Source organism: Triturus cristatus, chromosome 3_1 (assembly GCF_964204655.1).
Source record: "Triturus cristatus chromosome 3_1, aTriCri1.1, whole genome shotgun sequence".
Taxonomy (NCBI): Eukaryota; Metazoa; Chordata; class Amphibia; order Caudata; family Salamandridae; genus Triturus; species Triturus cristatus.
The window spans coordinates 363,064,272-363,088,166 of record NC_140583.1 but is presented as its reverse complement, the minus strand read 5'-3'; the positions used below and the strand labels follow the sequence as shown (position 1 = coordinate 363,088,166).

At 46.7% G+C, this 23,895-nt stretch overlaps 1 long non-coding RNA gene across 1 annotated transcript in view; it reads right to left on the bottom strand.

The window, feature by feature from the left end:
* The window catches only part of LOC146860275 (uncharacterized), a 29,236-nt gene extending 5,653 nt beyond the window's left edge, over nucleotides 1-23,583 (bottom strand). The window contains exon 1 of the long non-coding RNA XR_014979124.1: nucleotides 23,449-23,583. This is a non-coding gene — a long non-coding RNA (uncharacterized LOC146860275). The remainder of the gene's footprint in view (nucleotides 1-23,448) is intronic.
* Between the last annotated feature and the right edge of the window lie 312 nt (nucleotides 23,584-23,895).

Below are 23,895 nucleotides of genomic sequence, written 5' to 3'. Positions count from 1 at the left end.
ACAAGAAACAGCGCAAAACGCAACGTGGTCACACCTCAATTTTGCAGTGAAAAATTACCCTTTTTTGGCAAAGTGACGAGCTGTAGTTTTTGAACCCTAGCCCTGCCGGCACCTAGGGAAACCTAGCAAACCTACACATTTTTGAAAACTAGACACCCAGGGGAATACAGGATGGGGTGACTTGACTGGCTCCCACCATGGTCTGTTACCCAGAATCCCTTGCAAACGTAAAAAATTGACAAAAAAAACACATTTTCCCCACATTTCTGTGATGGAAAGTTCTGGAATCTGCGTGGATCCACAAATTTCCACCCACCCCGCGTTCCCCAAAGTCCTACGAGAAAAATGGTACCTCACTTGTGCGGGTCGGCATAGTGGCCGCGACAGGAAACGGCGCAAAACGCAACGTGGTCACACCTCAATTTTGCAGTGAAAAATGACCTTTTTTTGCAAAGTGACGAGCTGTAGTTTTTGAACCCTAGCCCTGCCGGCACCTAGGGAAATCTAGCAAACCTATACATTTTTTAAAACTAGACACCCAGGGGAATCCAGGATGGGGTGACTTGACTGCCTCCCACCAAGGTCTGTTACCCAGAATCCCTTGCAAACGTAAAAAATTGACAAAAAAAACCACATTTTCCCCACATTTCTGTGATGGAAAGTTCTGGAATCTGCGTGGATCCACAAATTTCCAACCACCCCGCGATCCCCAAAGTCCTACAAGAAAAAGGGTACCTCACTTGTGCGGGTCGGCCTAGTGCCCGCGACAGGAAACGGCGCAAAACGCAATGTGGTCACACCTCAATTTTGCAGTGAAAAATGACCCTTTTTTGGCAAAGTGACGAGCTGTAGTGTTTGAACCCTAGCCCTGCCGGCACCTAGGGAAACCTAGCAAACCTACACATTTTTGAAAACTAGACACCCAGGGGAATACAGGATGGGGTGACTTGACTGCCTCCCACCATGGTCTGTTACCCAGAATCCCTTGCAAACGTAAAAAACTTGACAAAAAAAAGACATTTTCCCCACATTTCTGTGATGGAAAGTTCTGGAATCTGCGTGGATCCACAAATTTCCACCCACCCCGCGTGCCCCAAAGTCCTACGAGAAAAATGGTACCTCACTTGTGCGGGTCGGCATAGTGGCCGCGACAGGAAACGGCGCAAAACGCAACGTGGTCACACCTCAATTTTGCAGTGAAAAATTACCTTTTTTTGCAAAGTGACGAGCTGTAGTTTTTGAACCCTAGCCCTGCCGGCACCTAGGGAAATCTAGCAAACCTATACATTTTTGAAAACTAGACACCCAGGGGAATCCAGGATGGGGTGACTTGACTGCGTCCCACCATGGTCTGTTACCCAGAATCCCTTGCAAACGTAAACAATTGACAAAAAAACCACATTTTCCCCACATTTCTGTGATGGAAAGTTCTGGAATCAGCGTGGATCCACAAATTTCCACCCACCCCGCGTTCCCTAAAGTCCTACGAGAAAAATGGTACCTCACTTGTGCGGGTCGGCATAGTGGCCGCGACAGGAAACGGCGCAAAACGCAACGTGGTCACACCTCAATTCTGCAGTGAAAAATTACCCTTTTTTGGCAAAGTGACTAGCTGTAGTTTTTTAACCCTAGCCCTGCCGGCACCTAGGGAAACCTAGCAAACCTATACATTATTGAAAACTAGACACCCAGGGGAATCCAGGATGGGGTGACTTGACTGCCTCCCACCATGGTCTGTTACCCAGAATCCCTTGCAAACGTAAAAAATTGACAAAAAAAACCACATTTTTCCCATATTTCTGTGATGGAAAGTTCTGGAATCTGCGTGGATCCACAAATTTCCACCCACTCCGCGTTCCCCAAAGTCCTACGAGAAAAATGGTACCTCACTTGTGCAGGTCGGCCTAGTGCCCGCGACAGGAAACGGCGCAAAACGCAACGTGGTCACACCTCAATTTTGCAGTGAAAAATTACCCTTTTTTGGCAAAGTGACGAGCTGTAGTTTTTGAACCCTAGCCCTGCCGGCACCTAGGGAAACCTAGCAAACCTACACATTTTTGAAAACTAGACACCCAGGGGAATACAGGATGGGGTGACTTGACTGCCTCCCACCATGGTCTGTTACCCAGAATCCCTTGCAAACGTAAAAAAATGACAAAAAAAACACATTTTCCCCACATTTCTGTGATGGAAAGTTCTGGAATCTGCGTGGATCCACAAATTTCCACCCACTCCGCGTTCCCCAAAGTCCTACGAGAAAAATGGTACCTCACTTGTGCGGGTCGGCCTAGTGCCCGCGACAAGAAACGGCGCAAAACGCAACGTGGTCACACCTCAATTTTGCAGTGAAAAATTACCCTTTTTTGGCAAAGTGACGAGCTGTAGTTTTTGAACCCTAGCCCTGCCGGCACCTAGGGAAACCTAGCAAACCTACACATTTTTGAAAACTAGACACCCAGGGGAATACAGGATGGGGTGACTTGACTGCCTCCCACCATGGTCTGTTACCCAGAATCCCTTGCAAACGTAAAAAATTGACAAAAAAAACACATTTTCCCCACATTTCTGTGATGGAAAGTTCTGGAATCTGCGTGGATCCACAAATTTCCACCCACCCCGCGTTCCCCAAAGTCCTACGAGAAAAATGGTACCTCACTTGTGCGGGTCGGCATAGTGGCCGCGACAGGAAACGGCGCAAAACGCAACGTGGTCACACCTCAATTTTGCAGTGAAAAATGACCTTTTTTTGCAAAGTGACGAGCTGTAGTTTTTGAACCCTAGCCCTGCCGGCACCTAGGGAAATCTAGCAAACCTATACATTTTTTAAAACTAGACACCCAGGGGAATCCAGGATGGGGTGACTTGACTGCCTCCCACCAAGGTCTGTTACCCAGAATCCCTTGCAAACGTAAAAAATTGACAAAAAAACCCACATTTTCCCCACATTTCTGTGATGGAAAGTTCTGGAATCTGCGTGGATCCACAAATTTCCACCCACCCCGCGATCCCCAAAGTCCTACAAGAAAAAGGGTACCTCACTTGTGCGGGTCGGCCTAGTGCCCGCGACAGGAAACGGCGCAAAACGCAACGTGGTCACACCTCAATTTTGCAGTGAAAAATGACCCTTTTTTGGCAAAGTGACGAGCTGTAGTGTTTGAACCCTAGCCCTGCCGGCACCTAGGGAAACCTAGCAAACCTACACATTTTTGAAAACTAGACACCCAGGGGAATACAGGATGGGGTGACTTGACTGCCTCCCACCATGGTCTGTTACCCAGAATCCCTTGCAAACGTAAAAAATTGACAAAAAAAAAGACATTTTCCCCACATTTCTGTGATGGAAAGTTCTGGAATCTGCGTGGATCCACAAATTTCCACCCACCCCGCGTGCCCCAAAGTCCTACGAGAAAAATTATACCTCACTTGTGCGGGTCGGCATAGTGGCCGCGACAGGAAACGGCGCAAAACGCAACGTGGTCACACCTCAATTTTGCAGTGAAAAATTACCTTTTTTTGCAAAGTGACGAGCTGTAGTTTTTGAACCCTAGCCCTGCCGGCACCTAGGGAAACCTAGCAAACCTATACATTTTTGAAAACTAGACACCCAGGGGAATCCAGGATGGGGTGACTTGACTACCTCCCACCATGGTCTGTTACCCAGAATCCCTTGCAAACGTAAAAAATTGACCAAAAAAACAAATTTTCCCCACATTTCTGTGATGGAAAGGTCTGGAATCTGCGTGGATCCACAAATTTCCACCCACCCCGCGTTCCCCCAAGTCCTATGACCCTTTTTTGGCAAAATGACGAGCTGTAGTTTTTGAACCCTAGCTCTGCCGGCACCTAGGGAAACCTACCAAACCCACACATTTCTGAAAACTAGACACCCGGCGGCTTCCAGGGAGGTATGGCTTGCGTGGATCCCCCAACGTTTCCTTACCCAGAATCCCCTGCAAACCTCAATTTTTGCTGAAAAAAATCACTTTTTTCACACATTTTGGGGTGGGAAAGTTGTGGCATCACCGGGCTCACACAAATTTACCACCACCCAGCGTTCTCCCAGGTCTCCCGGTAAAAATTGGTGCCTCACTTGTGTGGGAGGCCCAAGTACCCGCGGCAGGCAAGGGCCCATAACGTAGTGAGGCGACATCAAAATGGCCTATCGCAAAACCACCTGGTTTTGCAAGGGGGGGTCACTTGGGTTTTTGGCCCGTTGCTCGGCGGCCATCTAGGGAAACCTACCAAACCCACGCATTTCTGAAAACTGGACACCCGGCGGCTTCCAGGGAGGTATGGCTTGTGTGGATCCCCCAACGTTTCCTTACCCAGAATCCCTTGCAAACCTCAATTTTAGCTGAAAAAACACTTTTTTCACACATTTTGAGGTGGGAAAGTTGTGGCATCACCGGGCTCACACAAATTTACCACCACCCAGCGTTCTCCCAGGTCTCCCGGTAAAAATGGTGCCTCACTTGTGTGGGAGGCCCATGTACCCGCGGCAGGCAAGGGCCCAAAACGTAGTGAGGCGACATCAACATTGCCTATCCGAAATGTCGCCTCACCGGGCCAAAACCCAAGTGACCCCCCTTGCAAATCCAGGTGGTTTTGCGATAGGCCATTTTGATGTCGCCTCACTACGTTTTGGGCCCTTGCCTGCCGCGGGTACTTGGGCCTCCCACACAAGTGAGGCACCATTTTTACCGGGAGACCTGGGGGAACGCTGGGTGGTGGTAAATTTGTGTGAGCCCGGTGATGCCACAACTTTCCCACCCCAAAATGTGTGAAAAAAGTGATTTTTTCAGCTAAAATTGAGGTTTGCAGGGGATTCTGGGTAAGGAAACGTTGGGGGATCCACGCAAGCCATACCTCCCTGGAAGCCGCCGGGTGTCTAGTTTTCAGAAATGTGTGGGTTTGGTAGGTTTCCCTAGATGGCCGCTGAGCACCGGGCCAAAAACCAAAGTGATCCCCCTTGCAAAACCAGATTAACTATTGTTCCTACAGCGTGAGAATTTTGGAATAAAATTGCAAAGAAAATGTGGCAGACATTTTGAGGTTTGCAGGACATTGGGGATAAAAAAAACTTTTTAAATTCACAAGAGAGACATCACCATGAACTCCCATGGGTTTTCGACAATATCTACAGTTGGTGGGTTATTCTTACATGGAAAGTGTACCTTGGCAGAGAAACTAAAGACAAAGATTCCTGCACAACCATCTATTCCTCAAACACACACACATACTGGTTGGATTTGGCACGAGGGCGAGTCATGGTTCAGTGTATTAAAGTTTATTAACTAGAGATTTCACAAAAATGAAATGCACTGTCAATAATTAAATTCACAAAAAACCAAACTCGCAGCTCGTGAGCTGTAAAACCACGTCAAGGCACCAACCACTTTACAGGCCATTCACACACCTTTCATACGTGATACAAACAAGACCATTCGCACCACCAGGTACAAAAGCAACACATTACAAAATTCACCAAAAAGGGACAAGGTACACCCTGCTTCAGAAAGACAAATATTACTGCACAGCCATCTAATCCGCAAGCACACACACATACTGGTTGGATTTGGCACGAAGGTGAGTGATGGTTCAGTAGATACAATTGTATTAGCAAGTGATTTTACAAAACATGAAATGCACTGGTAATAATTGAAAGGGCGAGAAACTGAACCATTGACTCACAGCTCGTGAGCTGTAAAGCCACGACAAGGCACCAACCTCTTAACAGGCCATTCATACACCTTTCATACGTGTGAGACATACAAAACCATTCACACCGCCAGCCGTGGGCCCATCACATAACAAAACAAACACCAGCACACAGCGCCGTTCAAGGGCCCATCACTTTCACACGCCCACAATCCAGACACAGCAACTACACAGGCTGATGGATTGCGTGGAGTGGCACTCAGCTAGCAGTGTGTGTAGTGACCAGCAGAAAGTCACTATTCACATACAGCCAGCCGAGCTCCAGTCCACACACACCGCTAGCAGAGCGCCAGTCCACACACACCGCTAGCAGAGCGCCAGTCCACGCACACCTCTAGCCAAGCGCCAGTCCAGGCACACCGCCAGCCAATCGCCAGTCCAGGCACACCGGCAGCCAATCGCCAATCCACGCACACCGCCAGCCAAGCTCCAGTCTACGGACACCACCAGCCAAGCACCAGTCCGCACACACCACCAGTCCACGCACACCACCAGCCAAGTACCAGTCCACGCACACCGCCAGCCAAGCACCATTCCACGCACACTTCCTGCCAAGCTCCAGTCCACGCACACCACCAGCCAAGCTCCAGTCCACGGACACCACCAGCCAAGCACCAGTCCGCACACACCACCAGTCCACGCACACCGCCAGCCAAGTACCAGTCCACGCACACCGCCAGCCAAGCACCATTCCACGCACACCGCCAGCCAAGCTCCAGTCCACGCACACCACCAGCCACGCACCAGTCCACGCACACCGCCAGTCCATGCACACCGCCAGTCCACGCACACCGTCAGCCAAGCACCTTTCCACGCACACCACCAACCAAGTGCCAGTCCACACACACCAACAGCCAAGCGCAAGCCTACACACACCGCCATCACATTTAGGATTTTTTTAGAAAAAAATAAAAACACAAACAAATCGCAAATAGATACAAATCTTCTAACAGAAAATCAGTAACTAAATACATTGCACTAACACCAACCTTGAAACAGAATCAAATTCTCCAAAGAATACAGACCAGGCAGTTCACGTTACCACTCATGAATGCTCCCAAAAATTATTTCGCGTGTGGTACGCTCTAAAACAAGCAGGGACACACAGTGCAGGATGAGAAGGACAGTCGGGGCAGTACATACGACTCTCCTTCCGCGTACCTCTTCGCCAACAGACTCTACATCTCCTACTGAGAAAATTTTTTGAGGGTGTGGGAGGAATGTGATCTGGAAAGTGGCGATCTTTCAATCTAGCAACATCCTCCACCACTCCAACTCTAGGAACACTTGCCTGTTCCACTACAACAAGGCTGCCTATTACAGACTCCTAAAACTTAGCAAAAGTCATCTTTGACTCAGGGCAAGAATCCTGGAACACAACAAAAGCATTAAACATTGCCAAGTGGAAAAGATGGATAGCCAACTTCTTGTACCAAATGTAAGCCTTACGAAGAGCAGTGTAAGGTTCCAACCTCTGATCTACTCTGTCAACACCACTCATGTGCCTATTATAGTCTAAAATGCACACAGGTTTGCGCGCTTCAGCGACCTGACCCCAAACAGTCACAGGTGCAGTGCTTTCATCATGGATAGTAGTCAGCATGTAGACATCTCTCCTGTCTGAAAACTTCACAGCAAGAAGCTCCTGGCAACGAAACGCACTGCACTGTCCCCGCACAAGCTTTTGACAAACAAGTTCTTTCGGGAAACCTTTACGGTTAGAGCGGATTGTGCCACAAGCAACAGTGTCCACTTTGGCCAATTCCCTGAACAACCGCACACCAGTGTAGAAGTTATCTACATATAAATGGTGGCCTTTGTTAAAAAATCCTCTACCAAGTTCCCAAACAATTTTCTCAGTCACTCCAAAAGTGGACGGACAACCAGGGAGGTTAATCCTAGATTCCTTACCGGTGTACACCCTGAAATTAGAGACATATCCAGTCCTACTGTCACACAGCATATACAGCTTTATTCCATAGCGTGCCCTCTTACTAGGAATGTATTGCCTAAAAACCAAGCGGCCCTTGAACAACACTAAAGACTCATCCACTGCAATTTCTTTCCCAGTTCATAAATCTCAGAAAATCGATCAACAAAGTGATCAAGGACAGGCCTAATATTAAAAAGACGGTCACACTCAGGGTGATCTCGTGGCAACGCTAAACCATTATCAACAAAATGCATCATCCGAAGCAGAAGCAAATACCTGTCATGACTCATGACTGCCGGAAAAATAGACGTTGCCATCAAGGGACTGCTAGACCAATATGAAGACATTGATGGCTTCCTTAGCAAGCCCATCAAAAAAGTTAAACCCAAGAACTTCTTCATCTCTTCAACATTTGAGGGAGTCCACCGGGTAGCTCTAGAGTATGGCTTAAGACTGGCACTGTTGTCCCTCAAAAACTGTTCGGCATACACATTAGTCTGCTCAACAATCTCTGCCAAAAACACATCGTCCATAAACAACTGAAAAAAATTTACCGGCAAAAAGTTTTCAGTATTCACTCTAGACCCTGGAACACCAGTAAACTCTGGCAATGCCGGCTGCACCATGCCAGGGGCAACCCAGAGGTCATCACTTTCAAAGGGAAGCCTTGCAGCCCCAGCCTGCAGCCCAGATGCCTCTTGCCGCACTACACCAACGGGAAGCCTTGCAGCCCCAGGCTGCAGCCCAGAAGCCTCTTGCCGCACTACACCAACGGGAAGCCTTGCAGCCCCAGGCTGCAGCCCAGATGCCTCTTGCCGCACTATCGGCACATCAGTCTCCTCCTCTAACACAGGCACTTCATCCGCACTAAGAGTATCTTCATCATCTGATGACTCCATACGGAGAGAAAACTCACTGCCAGAATCGTCCCCTGCCTCCTCTCCCTCAGATGCAGAGTCAGTCTCTGAACCATGGTCAGAGGAAGACTCAAACAGCAAACCAACAACCTGCTGAGCAGTAATCCTGCGGCTAGCCATTATACTTACTAAGATAGAAGACTGCACAAACAAGTCAACAACAACCAACAATGTGCAAACCAAGTAAGTAAAGAAATGTGTACCTTTATCACAAAGATCAATGTACTCAAAAACTATACAATTCAATTACAAGAGACAGCTGCACTCACCAGAAACCAACTCTGCAGTGACACAGCAAAAACCAACGATATCCAACTAGAAAGAAGAAAAAAAAACAAATTACTCACAAGACAACAAAATACACATCGAGCACCAATGCAAAAAGTTTTTGACACTCAAACAACAAACATACTGCTATTATTACACCATTTGCAAAAAAAATTCATGCAGAGAAATCAAACACATTTACATTGTACAAAAAAAAGTCTCTTACCAAACTACACAAACAGCAGAACCACCAGTAACAACACGGCAAACTGAAAAGAGCAAAAGCCTTCACCTAGAGCAAAAAAGTTTTTAAAAAAACATTACTATTGCAATTTACAAAAAATATAACAATAAACATTATAACACGCTATGTTACTACCCAAATGGTCAATCGGGTTGTGTGCCAGGTGGGGCAGAAAACAGCAGGAAAAAAAAGGCTACTCTGTCCCGGGGCGGGTGGGCCAAATACATATTATAAAAATTGCACCCTGGAAGCGACACTTGCCAAAGGGGTCACTTCCATTTTTATTTACACTAATTCCCTGGTGTCTAGTGGGCTTTTCTGCCCCCCCCCTGGGGCCAGAAACGGACCGAAAGTCGACTGATCTGCCCCCAGGGGGCAGAAAAGTCTGAGCATAAATTATTCCCCCTAGGAAGCAACCCTTGCCCAAGGGGTCGCTTCCCAACTGAAGAAATAGACATCCCTGGTGTCTAGTGGGGCATCCCTGCTCCACGATCGCGACGCTGTGCGCGATCGTGGGACAGGAATGCCCAGCATTGAGACATCAGGGGAGAGGAAATACTCTTTCCTCTCCCCCGATGCCTCAAGGCCTCCGAATTCCGCCCCCCCGCCACACCGCAGCCAAACACTTACCCTCTCCGTTGGACGCACTGGAAGAAATGAATTCCAGCGCGTCCAACGCTTCCTGATGACGTCGGCACGCGCTGTGCGCGCTGACGTCATCAGGAAGCGTGGGGGGGCTCGGGGGTGGCAGCGGAAACTCTTCCGCTGCCATCCCCCTCTGTGGGGGCACGATCGATGCCCCAGGGGGGGAGAGCCAGCGCTTCCCCCAGGGGCTGTGCTCATGACGGAGCGGTTCCGTCATGAGCACAGCCCAACCGATGCTCATGACGGAACCGCTCCGTCATGAGCATCGAAGGGGTTAACACTGCGTTATTTATGCTTTTGAATTGCCCTTTGCACCTTATTGCTCTGAATAGTTTTCTACTATTGTTAATGAATTTCTGTTTTTTAAACTTGTTAACATGGAAACAATCATTAAACGCACCAGTGTTTCTTGATCGGGGGTCTGTGAGGGGAACTTGTGCAGCACAGGCAGTGAGGAGAAGGGAGCCGTCTGGTTAGACAACTAGAGCTGCCATTTTTTTGATTGTGTGTGCACTAGTGGTCACCAGAGCTTTGTGCCTAAATGCAGTCATGCTGCACGGAGGCGCGCAGTCTAGCGCCCCGCTGGCATGCCAAAGATGTGCCTAAGGCAAGCCGGTTTGCGCACGTCAGGGTCCCAAAAGCGACCAGCGCCAGTCATGCTGCCCGGTAGCTCATAGATGGTAAGATGCACATCAGCTACATGGATCTTGCGCAGGTGAACAAGTGCCAAATAGAGCCTAGGCCCCCTTTCGATGGAGATAAGATATACTGCCCAGGCTTTCACTTTTATTACACGTGGGGCACTGAAACAGTTCAATACACCTTGCTTCATTCCTCAAAAAAAAAACACTGCTCCAGTGCGCGCTGCACTGATAAATGCACGCTCAATGCAAAAATACGCATACAGCACTTATGACCTAGAGCAGTGGTCTTCAAACTTTTTGATGTCGAGACCCCCATGTCAAACCTTTTTAGGCGTAAGGACCCCTTCTGCCAAAATTTTCTAGAAACTGGTTCTCCTCATCAACATCTATCGACAACCATAAATGCCCCTGTTAAACCTGGCATCTTTTGGCATGTTTCCCCTGTTTTTTTCCTTTCTGATCTCCTAGTTTTTGCTGGTTCAGTGTCTCTGCGCACTTTCTCACTGCTTTTCAGTGTTAAAGTGCAAGTGCTCCTATTGTAAATTGTATTATGGATTGCTGTTTCCATGAGTGGCATGTTTGACTTACTAGTAAGTCCCTAGTAAAGTGCACTTAGGCTGCCAGGGCCTGTAAATCAAATGTTGTTGGTAGGCCCGCAGTACTGATTGTGTCACTCACCCATGCAGCCCTGAAAAGGGTGATCAGACCTGCCACTGCAGTGTCTGCGCGGTTTGCAACTGCCATGTCGACCTGGCAAGTGCACCCACTTGCCAGGCCCTAATCTTCACTTTTTTTTTTTTAAATCTAAGTCATCCCTAAGGTAGGTCCAAGGTACCCCTGTGGGCAGGGTGCCATGTATATTCAAGGTAGGACATGTACTGGTGTGTGTGACATGTCCTGGTAGTGAATTTGTGTTTTTCATTTTTCACTATGGAAAGGCTATCTGTCCCATAGGATAGAATGGGATTTTACTTATAACATTTTATAAGCATATCTTCCCATTGGGACAAGATGGAGAAATGGGGTTTAGTATGCCTGAACTCAGAATATAAAAATGCATCTTTTAGTAAAGATATTTATTTTCTGTGTTTGAAAATACTATTTTTAGAAAGTAGGTATTTTCTTGCTTAGCCATCCTGTGTGCCTCCATTGGGTTTGTGGATTGACTGTCTGGCTTTGAAGTGACAGGGTTTGGGGATGTGCATTCTCATCTGACAGCCACTGGGGGCATCAAGGTGTGTCCTGCCTTTCCTGGAGGAGGCAGGGCTGGGCTGAATAGACCTGGGCTGTATTTATAGTAGTGGGAGGAGATTTCCTTGCACCTGAATGGGCCTGGTCTGCCTTGGACAATGATGTCTCCACCTCCTGCCAGGAAGCTGGGCCACAGAGGATGGAACTGGTTTGGGCTGGGCACAGGCACTTTCTGCCCAAAAGCACAAAGAGAAACTGAGTATACATATTGGGGTCCAGACACCAGAACTTTAGAACTCGCTGGAATGAAGGAACCTGCCAAGAAGAAGAGCTGGAAGAACTGCCAAGAGGAGTACTGCAACTTTGCTATGTTGTTGCTTTGTTGGTTTGGCCTGCAGTTGCTGCTTCTGCCTTGACCAGTGAAAGGACTGGACTGAACTTTCTTTACTTGTTGCTGAGTATCTCCAAGGGCTTGAAGTAGAGCTTGCCTCCTATTTTGAAGTCTCAGGGACTGCAATGACTTCACCAACCACTGGGTACCGCCTCTGGAACCGTGGTTTCACTTGCCACAGATGGGGGAAAGCAACTTACTCAGTCACTGACTCCGTCGCTGTCTCCGTGTCCTTAAGGTACCGCAGAGGGCACCGCTGCATCTCGCAACGCAATCCTGGTCTCACTGACGATGGCCGCCGAGCTGCTGCTTGCACCGTGACCTGTGGGCACCGCACTCTGCACCGCCCCGCTTCACTTCGCCGCCCTGGTCTCACCGACGCGTCGCTGACTTCGACAACCGTGACCGCACCGTGGCTTGGGAGCACTGCTCGTACGTCTTGCGACACACTGCCCCGTCCCACACCGCAGTCCAGAACGACCGACACCAGCGCCCCGCAAAGTGCATATTTTTAAGTACTGTATGTTGGATTAATATAGTTTTGGACTTGTTTTGAATATATAAAGTATTGGAGATTTTTCTAAACTGGTGTGGTGTCCTTTTGTATTGTTTTCACTGTATTACTGTTGGTTATGTGCAAATCCTTTACACACTGCTTCTGAAATAAGCCTCAATGCTTGTGCTAAGCTACCAAGGGGGTGAGCAAGGGTTATTATTTCAGTAGCATATCCCTCTTACCCTGACTAGAAAGAAGGGTCCCTACTTGAACAAAGGTTCAAACCATTGCCAACTAGAGACCCCCATTTCTAACAGCGCCCAATTACCACAGCAAATCATTTTTACAGTGGTAAAATTATATTAAACAGTGTTTAGCAAAGGTCATTGAGCGTAGGGGTGTAGCCAAAGGTGTAGCTAAAAATATAGGGCCTCATTTATGAGGAATTGGCGTAGGGCAGTGCTGCAAGTCTTCTTGCGGCGCTGCCCTATGCCAATGTGAAAGGGCAGAAATGCACCATATATATGAAATACGGTGCATTCCAGTCCTTTTTCATTCACAAATTGCTGCCTAGCACCAAGGTAGGCAGGTATGTTTTTGTACGGGAAAAGGCACCTTCCTTCACCAAAACAATCCTGAGGGGCATTTTCCTATTTCTATGTGAGCTGCGGAATGCAGCACACATGAAAAGAGGAAAAAAACAAGGAGAAATGAAAACATTTCTCCTCGTTATGCCTCCACTGGGGAGGCGTCCGTTTTTGGAGCTGCCCCAGGTTTACATGATTTTGTAAATATGGATCAGTATCAAAATCCACGGGCTTTGTGTGGGATCCCCACGCAAAGCCCATGGAACACCTCCTTGACGCAGAGTAATGCAACGCAGTGACTTTCACTACTATGTCTTACTCCATATCTTTGAGGCAGTGTAAAGCCATGCAGGGTGACTTTGTATTGCCTCATAGATATGGTTTAGATGCTTGTGCCACTGGAGCATCAAAATAAGTGATGCTCTGGTGATGCAAGCCTCTCATAAATAAGCCCAAAATATTCTGTAAGTTTTTTTTAGGTCTTTCACCTTCAGGTATCTATATATAAAATAATGGGCAGCGTAAATGAAAAGTAAATAAAAGTTATTGCTCAGTGGGAAATGCACTGTAGTACATTATGAAGCCTCTATTAGTTAATGCACTGCAGAGGTCTGTGTGTAACCAGAGAACCACAGAATTAAATCTTGATTGGTGCAGTGGAGAATAGTGATGTGTATTCTTTTAGCGCTATGAAGTCACAGCATGGGACAGAAAAGCACTGTGAATATGTAAGTCCATTTTTTATACTTGCATTACATACAGGGTAAGATAGAATGCTGCAAAATGTGCAAATTGTTTTATGATAAAATGGTGCTTTTAATGTGGGTTTTAATAATACCAGAGCGTATATAATGCAGTTTTCTTTTTTTTACATGATAACTGTCCCTGCAACACCTCTTTAGGGGCACTAAGTGCTGTGTAAATGCAGTTAATATTAAAAGCAAGAACTTCCCAGCCCAGTTGTTGACTCATTGCCCTTCCACTCAAAAAAACACATCTTTGTCTTCACAAAGAGCCAGAACTGCTCCCAAATATTCTATAAACTTGCAGATTAACTGATAAGGCACATTTGCCTTTCATTCAGGCAAGCAGCTGATAATGATCTCAATTAGCCATCCCAGGAGTGCTGTCTTTTTGCAGGGACAAGTGAAGCTGGGAAATCTGCGACCCCCTTCCTAGGACTCCACAACCCCCCTGGGGGTCGGGCCCCACAGTTTGAAGACCTCTGACCTAGAGTAAGGCAGCCTGGATTTTCGATTTTCAGAAGAATCAAACCCTACTATCACCAATGCTGTACTGAAGTGTTTTAAAATTATTAAAAAAAAGACAGACCAGAAGGCAGGGGAGGCAGACTAGCAATTATCCTCAGAGAAGATTGGGGTTTCCAAAATACAGGGGTCAATGACCTGTTGGGCGTGGAGCCATGGGCTTTTGTATCTCTTTATCACACCAACAATCAGTAGCCAGGGTGCTAGTCTACAGACCACCGGGCCCGGCTGGCTCTTTTTTGAAGTCTCTTGATCAAGCTATCGCACATTTAGCCCTTAGATATGACCATTTCATGATCTAGGCGATTGCAACACACATATGGCTAAAATAGATAACGAGGAAGCTTTAACTTTTAAAGAGATAATGAATCTGCTTAATCTGAGCATGTACGTGGTGAAAGGCACACATCGAGGTGGACACATGCGGGATCAAGTGTGTTTCAACGTACCTATTCAGATTGAGGATCCGCAACCACTGTCTTGGTCAGATCACCTCCTAATTAGATTTTCGTGGCAACGACCAGTTATACAGGATCCTTCCCAAAACACGCTGACCCGTAACGGGAAAGCCTTTATTAGAATAGTTCTGCAGCAATTCTTGAGGGTGCTAAAGCTACATCTTCCAGAATTATCTGGCATTCTGAATGACAATCTCACGAAATATGAGTTGGATTAGAAATGCTGTAGAAGATCTGCCCCAGGTTTCCTAGAGCAAAGCACATAGAAATACGCCTTCTAGTTCATTCATGGTTTTCAGCTGCCTTCATTATAGAGGAAAAATATTGTAAGACACTTGATTGTAAATGGAGGAAAGTATTATACTCCAGCAGACAAAGAGATATTTAAGCTGGCACAAAAGGCATACTATGTGGCTATAACTAAAGCGAAGCAAGCCTATTTCAAGGAGCACATTGGTGAGGCAGCAAATAGATCTAAAGCAATCTTTTCTATTGTCAAGAGCTTTATGTCCCCAGCGGCTTGTACTTATGCAAAGGCAGCCTTAATCGACTGGTGTGATATGCTAGCAAACTTTTTACCAACAGGATTGTTAGCATTCAAGCCTCCCTAGTTATTGGATTGCTACCTCAGGTCAATGCCGTTAAGAAGAGTCTAACAGCCAGGACAAACCTTAGTAATTTTGAAACTATTCAGTTGGACTGTAAGCTGAGGGTTCTTAAAGCCATCATATTTGGCCCTCCCAATGATCCATGCACCCGAATTTGCTGGCATTGGTGGCAGAGACTATCAATCCAATTGTAAACAGGGTTGCAAATACCTCAATAAGTACAGCCTCAGTCTCCAAACGTTTGGAAGCAGGCAAAGATCCTTCCACTTATTAAAAAATCAATGGTGGACCTGGCCATTCGAGCCAATTATAGACCAATTTCATTGCTGCTAGCCTTATCCAAAATATTGGAGAAGCAGGTAAATATACAACTGTCAAATTTCTTGGAAGCTAATAAGTCGTTACATCCAACCCAACCTGGCTTTAGAGCCTGCTACAGTAGAGAAACTGCATCGGTTGAGTTATTAGAATACATCAAAGGATCCTTAGATAGGGGGACGGCTGTACTGGTCAGTGGCCTTTGATAACGTGCCTCATTCACTGCTGCTTGACTGCCTCCAGGATATTGGAGTGACAGTGCGTGCTTTGGACTGGCTAATATAATTTTTTCAGAAAGAAGCCAGCAAGTTTGGATTCTGCACTGTGCAACTAGCCCAAGGAAAATGGGACACAGGTGTTCCCCAAGGTTGTGCCCTGAGTCCAAAACTTTTCAACTTAGACCTTGCACCCTTGCCATTTCTAGCAGAACAGTTGGGAGCAAAGGTGATATCTTATGCTGATGACACTCAATCACTTTTCTCCTGGTGTAAGGGATCTGAGCCAAACGGCACACAAATTAAAATCTGCCTTACCACAGTTCTTTACTGGTTAGCCAAAGCTCGACTGAAAAGTAACGAAGAAAAACATAAATCCTCCTCTTTGGGACTGTTCCACCTAATTTCAGGCCAACTATTTGGCCAGATAATGTTTCCTCTACTGGCCCTCAAAAGGACTCAGTAAAAAATCTGGGAGTAACCTTTGAGAACAAACTATCTTTTTGTTGGCAGGTCAAAAAGCTTGTGGGACCATGTTTTGGAATTTTGAGGACTTCCAAGAAATTTCTGCCCCTGTTCTCTTTTTCAGCAAGGAAAACAGTCATTCAGGCATCGGTTACTTCCAGATTACATTACGGTAATAATCTATACCTGGGCTTACCGCATTAATTCATGGATAAATTCCAGTTGATCCAGAATGTGGCAGCTCATCTTCTGTTAAATGTTTAAAAAAGACAACACATTAGCCCATACCTGGGGGAACTTCATTGGTTACCCATTAGGGAGAGGATTACATTTAAGGCTCTAACATTGGTAGATGATGCTCTGTATCAGACGGGCCCAGGATACCTTAGAATCAGATTCAGCTTTTATAACCCAGCTAGACTTTTACAATCCACCAACAAACTTCCAGCAGTGATTCCAAAGTACCAGCGTCAAAGATCTGGAGGAAGAAATTAAAAACGTGGCTCTTTGTGCACATCTAATGTCTATTTGACGGACCTCTCTACTTTAGCGCTGGGAAAGTCCTTGGAGTAGCTGCACGCATTATGAATTGCTTATCATATCATATAATATAATATCATATCATAGAACAACTCCCGCTAATGAGGAGTTGTCCAATGAACAAAAAAAAAAAGAGTTGAAGGACTCCTTACGGCCTTTCTCAGATATATTTTCAGACATACCCGGAAAGACCCCCTTGACTGAACATACTATACACACTCCAGAAGGGAAAGTTGTAAAACTGAAACCTTATTGAATTCCTGCTGCAAAGAGAAAAGCTATCTGTACAGAGGTAGATCAAATGTTAAAGATGAGAATCATAGAATCCTCGCAGAGTAACTGGTCTTCTCCTATAGTACTTGTTCCAAAATCCGATGGGAGTATACGGTTTAGTATAGACTTCCGTGCTGTGAAAAACCTCTCCAAATTTTATGTTTGCTCAGTTCCCATAATCAACTAACTAATTGAGAAATTAGGAGGCGCCAAATATATAACCACTATAGACCTTCCCAAAGGCTATTGGCAGATGCCATTAAATAAGGAAGAAAAAACAGCTTTCTCTGCGCCTTTCGGGCTATTCCAGTTTATGGTATTCCATCAAGAGTACTCATCAGCATACTTAGATGATATAATTCTATTTAGCCCCACTCGGAATTAATACTTAACACGCCTCTCAAAAGTACTGAACAAATTAGTAAAAGCTAACCTACACATAAACGCCAAGAAATCGAAATAATATTATTAAAAAGTAAAATTCCTAGGGTACATCTAAGTGAATGGGGTCATCGAACCGCAATATGGAAAGGTCAAAGCTATCACAGGAGTCCCTTAAAATAAAAAGGAAGTCACAGCCTTTTTATGGTTCAAATTTCTTTACTGTTATTCAATCACAGCGTAAAAGAGCAGCGTAGTGGCCTGTGGACCACAGGATACATTGCGTATGAATGTGTAATTATCCCAAACTTCCACCTCCCTTCCCAACCGGGACCTGTTACATATCCAAGAAAAAGGTAAACAGATTTTGCTGTCACCCAGTCTGCTTAGCCCTGAGCCTAAGGCTCCTACGTGGTGTCTGTAGAGGCCTCGGACAGGTTCCGTGCCCTGTATAAATCTTAATAAAATTCCCAAAACACCACCGCTATAAGCAGGTTCACTTTCCTTTCTCTACCCGTAGAGTCTATTACTGGTTGGACCGGTGTTCCTGATGCTCGATTGGTAGTCTATTAGCGAGAAAACGTCTGCACCAGTCCCTACCGACATAGTATCTGTGCCAGAGGCGAGGAGCTGCGTATTCCACCCTATCCACATCGATACCAGCCAATTGAGTCCTGGCAGCTTCTAGTTGACTTCAGACCCTAGGGGCTCCGGTCTTTTTGTGGATACATTTGAGTTCCGCAACTTGAAGGGAGAGACGCTCCCTTTTGTCCCAGCGGAGTTTGTTTTCAGAGGCTGATCAGGCAATTAGTTCCCGCCTGACCACTGCCTATAGGGCATCCCACAGGGTTGAAAATGCAGTATCAGGGTTGTCGTTGATGGCCAAATAATTGGTAATGACTCTAGAGATTTGCTCTATGTTTTTAGGGCATTGCAAGAAACCTTCCCATGGGCGCCAGGTTGTGGAGAAGTGGCCGCTTCGTGTGGCTGCGATTGTAACTACCACAGCTGCGTGGTCCAACAGAGACAGGGGTTCAATAGTGATTCTCTGTACTAAGGTGAGGTCAGACGAGCCTAGGAAGTGATCCAGCCTGGCATAGGTTTTGTGTGCAAAAGAGTAGTACGTGTAATCTTGGGACTGTGTGTGGAAGGTTCTCCAGCTGTCAGTTAAGCCACTTTGCCCCTGAGTGGAGAGGGCTCCCATCTGGCCAAATCTCTGTGCCGACAAAGTTAAGGTCCCCCCACACCAAGACCTGGTGGTTCTGAGTTCCCCGAATCTCTTTCACGATGAGAATGCCACTGGGCCAGTACTGGTGCATCTTTCTTTTTCCAGGCCGACGCAATCGCCTTTTTGGCCACCCAGATGCATGCCCACATAATAGCCCTGTCTGCCGTTGACTGGTGTTCCAGTCCAGGGTCTCTGATGCCGAGGAGCACTGCCTCCAGTGAAGTTGGGATTGGGTATCCCACCATATGTGCTAACATCTCCTCCCAAAATGGTTTAATGGTTGGACAATCCCACCAGATGTGGTGGAAATCTCCCAACAAGCCGCCACCCCTCCAACATAGGTTGGAGGCTTCGGAGAATATCTTTTAAATTTTCGTAGGATAGAGATACCAGTCGAGAGTGTCTTATAGTGAGCTTTCCTTAGATCTAACGAGTGGTTATTCTTAATGATATCCCTCCATAGGTGTCTCCATTCTCCCTCTGGGATTTCCCTCCGTAGGGTATGTTCCCATAAGCTAATGTGTCGGGTCCTTGGAGCGTGCAATGTAGATAACAGGAGTCTGAATAAGAAGGAAATCACCCCTTTCATGGTACCCACCCATTGCACGAAGGTTTCTATGAGTGTCAAATCTCGTGTGGTAGCTTCCCTGGTCTGTGGGTGTAGAGCCCAATGTTTGAGCTGGAGATAGTGAAAGTACTCACTGGAGGGGAGTTAAAACTCTCCTTGGTAATGTTTGGAAGTTAGAATATCGTAGTTGTGGAAAAGATTAGACAGCACCAGGCACCCTCCCTTTCTCCAAGCGTCAAATGGTCCCAGCTTCACTGCTGGGGGAAACTTCGAGTTGAAATGGATCGGGGAATAGGAAGAGGGAAACATCGTCCAACCAGCCTTTTTAGTGACGGCATCCCATATCATGAGAGGGGTCTGGGTAGGGGTACTCAGGTAAGCATTTCGAGGTCTATCCTTTATTGGCTTCCATAGTACATCCCATAACGTCCTTCCCACTATTGCCCTGTCCATGTGGAGCCAGTGTTCATCCATGGACCATTCTGCAATTACCCAAAGTTGTGCAGTCAAAGTCGAGCAAAGCCACTCTCCCTTCCCCCTTTAGGCGTCTCAGCAAATTAAAAGGCAGTCGCGCCCTGCCATTTTGCCACACATAGCGGGTGATGAGCGCTCATAGTTTAGGGAGGAAATGTCGCTCATGGTCGATCTGTAGGGCCTGTAACAGGTACAGTAGTTTGGAGAGTACTGTCATTTTAATCACGTGAATGTGCCCCAACCACAAATTATATAGGGGATTCCAGCTTCTGAGGTAGTGTTGCAACTGTATAAATGGGGGAGGGGGGTAGTTTGCTTTAAACAGTTCCCCTAATTGTGGCGTGATCTTGATCCCCAGGTATGTGAGATTGTGTTTGGCCCACTGGAATGGGGTGTCCTCCCATAACAAAAATACCTCTCTTTCTGACACAGTTATATTCAAGATAGATGATTTGGCCAGGTTTACACAGAAACCTGCAACATTTTCAAACCCTTGCAGTTCCTCCAGAAGAGCTCGCAGTGAGAATTGGGGAGAGGTAAGCGCCAGCAAGAAGTTACCTTTTCGTCTGTAATGTGGGACTCTGCTGCACGTTCTGAGTGGCAGAGACCTTGGGGAGATCAGTCGTGTCCAAATAATTTAAATGGGCATTAGGCTCTAAAGTTGTCGCCTGGTATAGCTCCTTCTAAAAAGCTCTGAATATGTTAGCTTTTCCCTCATCTATGTAATCCAAGAGACAGTCCCTCACCGTTATCGATCCCTCCAATGTACTCCTTTTCCCTTTTTTCTCTAAGCTGTGGTGACAGGTGGGCACCTACTTTATTCCCTTGGGTATAGGAGATGCTCTGTAAACGCAGGAGAGTGTATTCCGTCCTATTGGTGTAAATTGCATTAATTTTCCCCTTTAATGCACTTAACTGACGCTGGAAAGCCCACATGGGAGTTTTTTATGTTCTTTTTCTATCTCTCCCTGTTCTAACTCCAAGTCCTCCTGCTCCCTTACCCTTTGTCTGTTCAAGGCGGCGTTAAGTTAGATGCATTTACCTCTCAGCACTGCATTAAAGTCATCCCAGTTATTCAATGGTGTGGTGGGCTGTGGCAAATTCAGTTGGAAGAATTCCTTAATTGCCACTCGCATCTCTTCGCGCAGCAACCTGTCCCACGTCACTGAGACAGGAAAGAACCATCTCGTCCCGCCCCTCAAATTGAACCCCAATTCAGACAAACCAATACAGGGCAGTGGTCTGAGATAGTAATAGGATGGATATTTGTGGCTTGAAGGGACCCCAGGAGACCTTGACTGAGAAATATATAGTCTAAGCGGGAATACGTATGATGTACGTGTGAGAAGAAAGTATAATCGCTTGCAGTGGGGTGTGGAATGCTCCATGCATCACTAAAACCCATATTTTGCATGGCCTGTTTTACGCTTTTAGAGAAACTTTCCATGTAAGCTCTGTGGGGTTGTGTACTGTCTACTTCTGAGTGCCATGTGAGGTTGAAAGCCCCATGAGTACTATCTGGCCTTCTGCAAAACCGCCCAACATGTTTAGTAGAGTGATTATAAAAGCTAGTTGCCCCGTGTTGGGAGCATATGCTGAAACGAAACAGGGTCTCCCTTTTACCATAATCACTCTTCTCTCTTTGTCCGATTGTATACCTTCCTATTGGAATTTTGTGGCGTTATGGAACATTAGTGCTACCCCGCTCTGTTCTGTTCCCACTGAGGGCATATAAATGAGAGGATAGCTTTTGTGTTGCAGCCTGAGCTCCTCGGATCGCTTAAAATGTGTTTCTTGTAGTGCCACAATGTCGAATTGGTGGTTGCCACATATTTCCAATCTTTGTGGCATTTGAGAGGGGAGTTCAGGCGCTTCACGTTCCATGAGGTCACAGTGATCACCTTAACTTATGTCCCCCCCCTTGGGCTTCGCCCTGCTTGATTAGTCGACCTGTCGCGTCTCCTTCGCCTCATCCCGCCACCCTCCCTGTGACCTGCCCCCACCTGTTGCTGAAATACCATGTTGCCTATCTGAACCCACTGCGTCCCCACCACCTTCCATCTTCAGTACCCCCCAAACTGGTGAAACTGGTAACATGACTGAACATTAGCTGTGGAGTCCACTGACCCCCAGCCACTGTGCCAACCAAGAAAAATGGTATGCCGGCAGCCATCTTGGTCTAGGACCGCCTCCCCGGCTGTCTCTTAGAATATAGAAATGTAGCCTGTCCTTTTATTTTGCTCCAGATTATGTTCGGACAAGCCAGATTATTTCCATGGTCGCTCTCCCACTACTCCTCCAGTTGAGTTCTTTGTCTCCTCCGTTTTCTGTCAAGTCCAACTGGCCTGTTTCGGCCCATGCTCTTCCCTCCGGTCCTTGATTATGAGTGAAAAGACGACTCCTCCCCACTCTAGTTCTTAGACTGTTGTCCTTAGGGGAGAGTCGCCACTGAGAAGATTTGGTACGCTCTGTGCCTTTCCCTTTCGACGAAGTCTGAGTGCTCGCGTCCTCTGGTGACGGTAATCCCAGGATCTCCAGCCCTTACTCCAGTTCAGTGATGTGTCGAGCTTTGTTCTTGAACTCAAAGGCCAACCCAAATGGGTAAGTCCAGCGATATTTGATGTGGTCCATTCGCAACTTTTCTGTTATTGGTCCGTTATTGATCTGAAGTGATGTCGTTGTTGTAGAGTGGCTTCTGCCAGGTCTTGAAACAGCCTGCATGTATAGCCCTGAATGATATAGAGTCTTTCTTCCTGGCCGCCTGTAGTATGGGCTTCCTAACCTTAAATGAGTGGAGCTTTACCAAAAGGTCACGAGCGCGTCTTCGTTCTCCGGGCATCACACTTATGAATTCCCCAAAAAGGTTCTTTCAAAATTCATGATAAATAGTGAAATAACTGTACTATTCATTTACAAGTTATTTAAATATTGTTAAAAAAAACCTGACATTTTACAGCCTTTTGTGTCACAATTATTGCCAGGTAACTCACTTGACAAAATCACTAACTATAATAAGAGAAAGAAAGTAAAACACATTTTCCAGGAACAGATAAGCAGCAATTAGTAAAAAGAGAAACTGACATTTGACCTCTGTCCTTGAACAGGGAGCAAATGTAAAGGTCTCTTTATTGCTCATTCACTCTCTGAATGAACAGAACAACTGTTCATTCCACTTTAAATTAACTCGCCAGCAAGGTCAAGTGAATGCTAGCTCAACCTGATAAAATCTCACTCAGCAATATGAGTGGATTTTTTGAGGCCTGACATTAAGAGTGAATACCACCAACCAATCCGACATTGGGTAGTGTTATGCATTCCACAGTCCCTTACTAGATGAGTGGGCGGAAAAGACAAGACAAAACTAACATAACGTACGTCAGGGTCCATGTCTCATAGTATATTTGCCTGGTGGGGTATCCATGGCTGCGGTCTCCCCCCCTCCCCGCTCGGGCCCAACCGTACCCAGAGCAGAAGGACAGCATGAGAAGAGAGGGTGAGGTGGAGAAGGGAAGAGTGGAAAATAAGGGGGTGGGAGCTGCAGAAAGGGAGCTAGTCTGTGTAGATTCAGGGTGTTGCTGGTCTGGAGGGATCTCTGGTTAGTGTTTCTATGATGGCCTACCTCTCCTTGGCCATGGTTTCTGGGTCTGGATGGAGTTCGATTGGAGTCGATCTTGTGCCTTTCTGGCCTCGGACTCTCTGTCTGTCACGGTCCTGGTCCTCGCCTTGCATGGGCTCGAAGGAGCTTTCTTTCAGGTCCAGAATGCGGTGGGCCTCTGTCGTGCCTGCGGTGGTTGGTACAAGCCACGGCAGGGTGGAGCTTATCGCGGTATGCAAGCCGCAAAGAGAGAATATAAAACACTCTCGACCCCGCACAAGAACGCTTTGCGTTCTAGTGTTTTGTTGACCTCCACGTAATTCCGGATACTCACCTTTCTTCCGGTCGAGGTCATCGGCGTTCTGGTCTCGGCATCCTCGGCTCCCACGTTTTTTCGGCGTCATCGTCCTCTCGTCTCCTGGAGAGCGGTTTTCCCTAAACAGTGCGGCGGCGTCTCCTCTCTAGTCCCTG